Genomic DNA, 9,002 nt, shown 5'->3' with positions numbered 1-9,002 from the left:
AGCGCGAGGTATGAACCACTGTTCAAACAATTGAAACGCCATTCCAGATAGACAGGGGGATCCTGCCTCCACGACATTCAGGCTGTGAGACTGCTTCTGGTAGCTGTGCTTTATGTCTGTGAACTTTGCAGCAATTTGCCCCGCTAATATTATGAACTGAATACTGATGCTTTGGGCCTACTCCAGGCTGCTCCAGGGATTTGGACCTCAGGACTCGATTTGGTTTGGAATGCTGTCATTACTCACTTCTATTGTTTACGTGATTTGTTTTTGTTTTGTTTTTCTCCTTCTCTGTGCACATTGTGGGGTTGGTCTTATTTTTTAAATTGGGTTCTTTTGGCTTCCTTGCTTTGTGACTGCCTGTAAGCAAACAACTACTCTCAAGGTCGTATAACTTATACATTTTTTGATAATAAGTGTACTTTGAATCTTTGAATCAGCCAGAAGTCTGAGATGAACCAAGAGATCCACAATCTGCTGAGGACCAGATCGGTGGTGTTCAGCTCTGCGGATCAAGGACAGTATAAGTGGTTCAGGTGTGACCTCCTGTAGGCCATCTTACAAGTAAAGTGGCAGGTCTGGGCCAAATTTGAATCACAGAAGGATGTTCGGTAGCTGTGGTAGGCTGGAATGCTATCATCTCCTACGAAGTAAATACAGAGATGGCAACAAGGTTTCACTCCCAGGTGAACTCAATGCCTTTTATGTATCTCTTACCCGATGGTAACAGTGAGAAAAGGACATGCCCTGGGTGCTGGAGGTCCTTAATATTGGACGCTGCCTTTCTGAAACACCACTCCTTGAAGGTGTCCTGGGTACTTTGTAGGCTAGTACCCAAGATGGAGCTGACTAAATTTACAACCTTCTGCAGCTTCTTTTGGTCCTGTGCAATAGCCCCTCCATACCAGACAGTGATGCAGCCTGTCAGAATGCTCTCCATGGTATATCTATAGAAGTTTTTGAGTGTATTTGTTGGCATACCAAATCTCTTCAAACTCCTAATAAAGTATAGCTGCTGTCTTGTCTTCTTTACATATTGGGACCAGGTTAAATCCTCAGAGATCTTGACACTCAGGAACTCAAACTTTCTCACTCTCTCCACTTCTGATCCCTCTATGAAGATTGGTATGTGTTCCTCCAACTCACCCTTCCTGAAGTCCACAATCAGCTCTTTCCTCTTACTGACGTTGAGTGCCAGATTGTTGCTGCAGCACCACTCCACTAGTTTGCATATCTCACTCCTGTACGCCCTCTCGTCACCACCTGAGATTCTACCAACAATGGCTGTATCATCAGCAAATTTATAGATGGTATTTGAGCTATGCCTAGCCTCACAGTCATGTATATATAGAGAGTAGAGCAGTGGGCTAAGCACACACCCCTGAGGTGCGCCAGTGTTGATCGTCAGCGAGGAGGAGATGTTATCACCAATCCGCACAGATTGTGGTCTTCCAGTTAGGAAGTCGTGGATCCAGTTGCAGAGGGAGGTACAGAGGCCCAGATTCTTCTACTCCTGAATCAGGATAGTGGGAATGATCGTATTAAATGCTGAGCTATAGTCGATGAACAGCATCCTGACATGGGTGTTTGTGTTGTTCAGGTGGTCTAAAGCCGTGTGGAGAGCCATTGAGATTGCGTCTGCTGTTGACCTATTGTGGCGATAGGCAAATTGCAGTGGGTCCAGGTCCTTGCTGAGGCAGGAGTTCAGTCTAGTCATGACCAACCTCTCAAAGCATTTCATCACTGTAGATGTGAGTGGTACCGGGTGGTAGTCATTAAGGCAGCTCACATCATTCTCCTTAGGCACTGATGAAACCTAGCTTTCACACCATTAAGATACCCCGTGGATTAGACTCTCTCAGCCTTTTGAGATGCAGCACCAAGCAATCCCCAAATTTAATCCTAACTAAGTCACAAAAACGTGGACTATGGGAGGAAACTGGAGCAACTGGAGGGAAGTGGCGTGAACATGGGGAAAACATACAAATGATACTGTAAAGCATTGTGCTAACCACTATATTACCATGCCACCCTTATAGAACTTCGGTGTCTTACATTTTACTCAGCCAGGGTGGTCTTCCTAAGATGGAGTACCCAGTCCTTACCCTTTAATTCAGATCAGATTCTGGTTGCCCTATTACAACTGTGCCCTGCTGAATTATTTGTATTAGATTCCAGTGATGTGGGCACATAGACCTGGAAAATCGCTTTTGACCGTCACATTTCCCCATTCTTTGATGCTCCAAGATGTTTGACTTCATGCTTATCTAGGTTGAAATGTATCCATCAGGATTGTTCTCACTCTGCTAACCCAACACAGTCTTTCTGCTTTTCTATGTTCCCATTAGCAGTACCTATTACATTACCAGATTATGTATCATTGGCAAACGTCGCCACATGACACTCTCCAAGCCACTAATTTAATGATGCGAACCTTCATTAGAAATGGCAATGACCAGGAAACATTAATTTTGTAACTGTGCAGAATATCAGCCTTTATATTTAAAGGCAGAGCAGCCAAACTTCCACACAACTCAAGATCCATGGTTCAAGATTCAAGATCGTTTATTGTCGTTCTTCAGTACACAAGTTTAAAGGAGAATGAAATGATTGTTACTCTGGATCTGATGCAGCATTAAAAATAAACAATAAGCATAAAAAAGATATTATAATTACAAAAGATTAGCTTATTTATACATAGACCGCGGTGTGTACATGAAGTGACAGTAGGTACAGGAGTATCTGTACATAAGAAGATTCTGAAAGAAAGTGACAAAGTAGTGGTGTTGGGGAGTGTGGAGGGCTGGGTTAATGGCCGAATCACTGACCTACTGCCGGTAATTTCTGATGAGCATCCAATGTTGGATGCTCATGGAGTTCAGGCTGGTTTGTGAACATCCAATGATTGCAATACTTAATTCTGGCCGTCTCTCTACTAAATCTGTAGTGGTCTTGAATTGGCACGGTGGCCCATTCACTTGAAGGACCTTGGATGGAAACTCCTACAAAAAGAAGTGGAGGCAGCCCAGCCCATCATGGGTAAATCACCGCCCACCACCGAGCACATCTACACAGAGCGTTATTGCAGGAAAGCAGCGTCCATCCTCAGGGACCCCCCACCACCCAGGTCACGCTCTCTTCTTGCTGCTGCCATCAGGACCCACAGCACCAGGTTCAGGAAGCTGCTACCCCTCAACCATCAGGCTCTTGAAACAAAGGGGATACCACTTCACTCAACTACTTGCACCATCGTTGAACAGATCTCACAACCTATGGACTCATTTTCAAGGATTTTTCATCTCATGTTTTTGGTATTTATTGCTTAGTTATTCATTTTTTAAAATTCCTTTTTGTATTTGCAGAATTTGTTGTCTTTTGCACTTTGGTTGTCTGCCCTGCTGGTGTGGTCTTTAATTGATTCTATTATGCTAATTGGATTTACTGAGTATGCCCGCAAGAAAATGAATCTCAGGTTTGTATATGGTAACATACATGTACTTTGATAATAAATTGACTTTAAACTTTGAATGAAGAGAACAGCTTGAAGGAGTGAGACTACTATGTTTCTGTGTGAGATTACTATGTTTTAAATTAAATATTTAACTGTTTGGTGTTTCAGTGATGAATTCTTTATATAACTTCATAGTTTGCTTTTTTGAATTCTTAAATGATTTGGAATGTCAAGATTCAAGATTGATTAATGTCATTTCCAGTCCACAAATGCGAAGGAGAACAAAATAAATGTTACTCTGGATCTGGTGCAGCAAAGAAAAACACAATAAGAGTTGACTTGATTGGCTGAATGGCCTAATACTCCTATATCATGGTCTGATATAAAGTGTACAATAATCATAAAAATACAATAAGTATAAATACATAGGATAGCTTATCTATACAGATTGATCGTATGTTCATAAGTGACGCTGGGTACAGGAGTGTCTGTACATTAGGTGACTGACAAAACGATAAAGTAGTAGTGGAAGGGTGTGTTAGTGGGTAGAGGTGCTGATCAGTCTTACTGTTTGGGGAAAGGAACTGTTTTTGAGTCTGGTGGTCCTGGCATGGATGCTAAGTAGTCTCCTCCCTAATGGGAGTGGTACAAAAAGTGCATCAGCAGGGCAGGTGGGATCATTCTTTATGTTACTGGCCCTTTTTGGGCATCTACTGTATCTATAAGTACTGTATGCTCTTGATGGCAGAAAGACATTGGGCAGTTTTGGCCATTGTAGTGCCTTCCTGCCTGCTGCAGTGCAGTTTCCATGCTATGCAGTGATGCAGCTTGATAGGATGCTCTCTACTGTAGAATGATGTGAGTATATATCTGCATAGGCCAGCTCTCTTCAGCCTCCCCAGAAAGTAGAGGCATGGGCGAGCTTTCCTGATTGTGTAGACTTTAAGATTTCAGAGACATTAACAAGTTTTTAACACTCTTCAAATCCATCAACAATTGCACTGACATGATCTCCCTTTTCTTATCAATGGGTGGTGAATGTTCCATCATATTTGTGCCTGGATATTAAACAGTAGTCTCCAAGTTTATTTTTAGATATGCTATATTGGACTAACACTCATCCAAACTTACAGAACAAGAGCAAATCTCTAAACTCATCAGTATTGTATTTAATATTTCACTAATATTTGAGTAATATTAGAAGCATATTGTTTGATGAAGCATTCTGTTTACATAATTCATGATCAGTTCTATGTTAGAAGTACATGAATAGTGTATGTCGTTACGCAAACATCATATTGAGCACCTCACTAAAAAAGAAGGGGGAGAAAAGCAAAGTAAACAAGTATCCCAGCTCCTCTGTTTTTCTTTTGATTAGCTTCTGGAGTTACGAAACATAATATCATCTGTCAACTTTCCTAGAAGAATAGTCATGGTGAGATACATTTGGTGTTACAATGTAACCACATCTCTATTTCTGTCTAAAATTCCAAGATTTAAAAGTGACCTCAAAGTAGCAAGCTGATTCAGCCAACTCCTCTTAAAAGTAAATTTCTCAAACTGAATTACTCAGAGCTACAGTAGCCCTTTTGGGAGCAACTTATTAATTATTTTACAATGGAAAGTGGTGTAACAGCGAGGTTTCGGCAGTAATTTCACTACAATATGATGTCACAGTAAGAATGTCAGGTTATGATGAAGAGATGTACAGGAGTGAGATAGACTGGCTGGTTGAGTTGTATCGCAATGACAACCTTGCACCCAATGTCAGCAAGTCAAGGAATTTCAAAGCTCTCAGTAAATTTATTATCTAAGTACATATACAGTATAGCTAGGGTGCCTAAAACTTTTGCACAGTTCCACATTTGTCAATGTGAAGTGGAGAGTGAGCTTGGAAATCTGGTGGAGCAGAGGATGTTGGGAATGGTGAGGGTAGGAGGGGCATGAGATGTGTGGCAGAGAAGGAGTGTCATTCAGCCCTGAGACACCAGGCAAGGTCATTTGATTCCAAACAATTGGTTTATTGATCATTACAGAATGTCTTCTCTGGTGTTTCCTGCTCCCTGTCCCCTTCCCACTCTCAGTCCACAATAGAGACCTATGTCAGAATCTTAAATCAGAATACATAATATTACTACCATAAATGTCATAGGCACCCGAGCTATATATATATGTGTGCCTAAGACTTTTGCACAGCACTGTATGTCACAAATACTACCCCGAGATGAATTTTTTTGTGGCAATTCACAGCAGATACAAAAAAAATACAATGGAATCAATAAAAAATTAAGCACAAATGTTGACAAACAACCAATAGGCAAAAGAAGACAAACTGTGTAAATAAAAAATAAATAAGTAATTCTGAAAACACAAGTTGCAGAGTCCTTGAAAGTGAGTCCATCATCATTATGTGCCGTGTCGTAAGACGTGGGTTTTCATGGTCTTCCATCCATACGTTTGTAATCAGTTTAGTGCCAAGGTGAGTGAAGTTAATCATGCTGGTCCTGGAGCCTGATGGTTGGAAGGTAATAACGGTTCCCAAACCTGTAGGTGCGGGGCCTAAAGCTTCTGTATCTCCTTCCCAAAGGCAGCAGCAGTAAGAGAATATGGTCTGAGTGGTGGGGTCCTTGGCGATGGGTGCTGCTTTAGCGCTCCTTGTAGATGTGCTCAATGGTAGAGGCTGCTTTTTCTATAATAGACTGGGCTCTATCTACTCCCTTTTGAAAGCTTTTCCATTCATGACCACAATGCAAGCAGCCAGGATACTCTCCACTGTGCATCTAAAGAAGTTTTAGGTGACACACTGAACCAGCCCAAGCTTCTAAGTAAGTAGAGGAACTGTAGAGACCTCTTTGTAATGGGACTGACGTGCTCTTCCCATGATAGATCTGCTGAAATGACATTGCCAAAGAATTTAATGTCACTGGCCCTCTCCACCTCCGATTGTAGGCCTAGAAGGGGAAGTTGAGAGAACACACACCAGTCCTCATTGAGGGGTCAGTGCTGGAAAGGCTGAGCAGCTTAAAGATCCTCAGCATCAACATCTCAGTAGATCTATGTAAGACCCATTGCATCAATGCAAACGCAAAGAAGGCATACCGGTGGCTCTACTGCACTGGGAGTTTGAGGAGACTCGGCATGTCACCGAACTCAGGGAAATGTCTGCAGATGTACAGTGGGGAGCATTCTGACAGGTGGCATCACGTCTTGGAATGGAAGCTCCAATGTGTTGTAGCAAAAGAAACTGCTGAGGGTTGTAAAGCTAGCCAGTTCCACCCTCCCACCCAGCCCCACCACTGAGGGCATCTTCAGCAGGCGCTGCTTCAAGAAGGTAGCATCCATCATTAAAGACCCTCACCATCAAAGGATATGCCCTCTTTTCATTACTACCATCATGATGGAGGTACAGGAGCCCAAAGGCCCACATTTAACGTTTTGAGAACAGATTCTTCCCCTCCACCAGATTTGCGAGTGGTCCATGAGCCCAGGAACAATATATTTGTTGAACTTTTTTTTTGTAACTAATAGTTATTTTTATGTTTACATTGTCCTGCTGACGCAAGACAATAAATTTTATAACATGTTATCAGCGGTAATAAACCTGATTCGCGAATACGAAGAAAACTGGCCAGTGGTCTCATAATAATTTCATTGTATGTTGCAGTAAAACAGTGCCCTTTCAGTGATTTCGAGGTGCTGCATGCTGTATCTGCAGAGCCTTTTCTCCCGCTCGTTCCACAGCCCAGCAACTAAAGCACAGTACTCATGTGAACTAAGTGCTCCTATATAGTTCATCCGAGGCTTTCCTGATTGGCTCCCGGTGAGTCACGTTGCAGCGTACTGCTATTCTACCGATGCAGAGTCGCTCCATTGTTTCGATTGAGAGGCGGAAGATCTTTCCTATTTCCAGCTGGGATTATTGTGTCAGTGTGTAGCTGCCTCCCTTCATGTGCACGCCGCGAAGTCCGTAAGAACAAGGGACGAAAAAATTGCAGCTGTCACGTCTTGCAAACTAATGCTTTTGCACATTAAAAAAAAGAAAGGCAAAGATCGATGTGAAAAGCAGATTCGGATCAGCAGCCTCGGGCTTGCCTGTACGTCGTGACCAAGCTCCCGTTCAACATTTGATCTTCAGGATTTTCTTCAAGGGGAGGGGAAGACAGCAAAAAGTACGTAATGTCGACTAGATAGAGTCAGACTTTTATCTTTTACTAATGTTTTAAATTTTTTTGGGGGGGGGGGGAGGGTTGATGCTATTTAAATATTAAAGAGGAGGAAGATTATTTATCCAGGGCTGCGTTGTTGCTGGTGACTCCTGAACGATTTGTCAACCTGGGCATCTGGTGCCAATGAAAGTAACCATTGAAACTCGGAGGTTTTAGTATATGAATCATTGGCAAGTGGGTCAAGCAGTTGTGGACGGAGGCATCAATTCACCAAGTGATTAGTGAAAGGAGTCAAATTAGCTTCATCGTTATAAACTTGCTTCCAAAAAAAAAAGAGATCGAAGTTAAGTGATTTTAATTGGAGGGATGAAAGTTGAAGGCAGGGGAATTGAATGAGTGTTCCAGTGGTCGGTTTTCTCCCCAGAAGCTTTTATGTGCATTTAGTATTTAATCACTAGGTATTTTCGCGTTACAAGTGTACGAGTTTGGAACGTATTTTCTTTGACATTGTTTTATAGCGAACAGTCGGCAGGATGTTAAAGCGCGAGATGTTTAAGGCGTTTTGTTTTAAGTGCGCCTGCAGTCGGCTCGCAGGCTCCGCTTCCTGGAATTAGGCAGCCTCGGCTTCACTTGCCGTCTAACCTGCAGACTGGAGCCGCATATTCTGGGAATAACGCAGCTTTATTTCAGTGCTGCAGCAGTATAATTAGGAGGGCGGTTTTATTTTTTTTCTCTCTCTCTGCAGTACATTTTCCTCAGTCCTGTGAAAGCATAACAAGATTACCAATAGAACTGTATCTAGCTTGAAATTATCTTCTGTAATACCGAAGGCTTTAAAATTATGGCCCTTGCTTTTCTAAATGGACTGTTTAAAAAGCCGTACTGTGGGCGATAGGGTTATTCCCATTGCCTATACACTCTCTGCATTCTATCAATGCTGTGGCAGAATAAACTAATTGGAACTTGTATGATACGTTGTTTACACTTGAATAAGTAACCCCCATTATTTTACATCATTGATTTAAAACAAAGGATAAACGATTCATAAACAGTTTCACGGCTACTGTTCTTTAAGAATCAGATGAACAAAAAAGTGGCAGCTAATAGTTTGGAGAGTATTTCTTCATAATGAGAAGCACACAATGTTTTTGCAAGTGCTTGATTGTCCTCTGAGCTGGCATGAGCTTTTGACTCGTGTTGCAACTTTGTTAATCAGTGGGTTCTTATGCCAAGATGAGGCCACCCTCAGGGGAGAGGGGCACCACCTTGTATTGGGTCAGGGTACCCTCCAAACTGACGACATGAATATAGATTTCTCCTTCCAGTAAACAAAATCCTCCCCTCCCCCTTCTAATCCCCACTCTGACTTTCACCTCTGCCTGTCA

At 42.3% G+C, this 9,002-nt stretch overlaps 1 protein-coding gene across 8 annotated transcripts in view; it reads left to right on the top strand.

Moving 5' to 3' along the window:
* The first annotated feature begins 7,257 nt into the window (after positions 1-7,257).
* The window catches only part of csrnp3 (cysteine-serine-rich nuclear protein 3), a 207,623-nt gene continuing 205,878 nt past the window's right edge, over positions 7,258-9,002 (top strand). For 5 of the 8 annotated variants that reach the window (XM_073047452.1, XM_073047451.1, XM_073047454.1 and 2 more), the window contains exon 1: positions 7,259-7,620. The gene's annotated coding sequence lies outside the window, so the exon portion shown is untranslated. Of the gene's footprint in view, positions 7,621-9,002 lie in introns of all 8 variants that reach the window. The other 3 variants (XM_073047458.1, XM_073047448.1, XM_073047449.1) reach the window with 1 other exon arrangement.

This window comes from Hemitrygon akajei, chromosome 5 (assembly GCF_048418815.1).
Source record: "Hemitrygon akajei chromosome 5, sHemAka1.3, whole genome shotgun sequence".
Classification (NCBI taxonomy): Eukaryota; Metazoa; Chordata; class Chondrichthyes; order Myliobatiformes; family Dasyatidae; genus Hemitrygon; species Hemitrygon akajei.
Note: the sequence above shows the minus strand (reverse complement) of the source record. Positions and strands in the feature narration are given on the sequence as shown.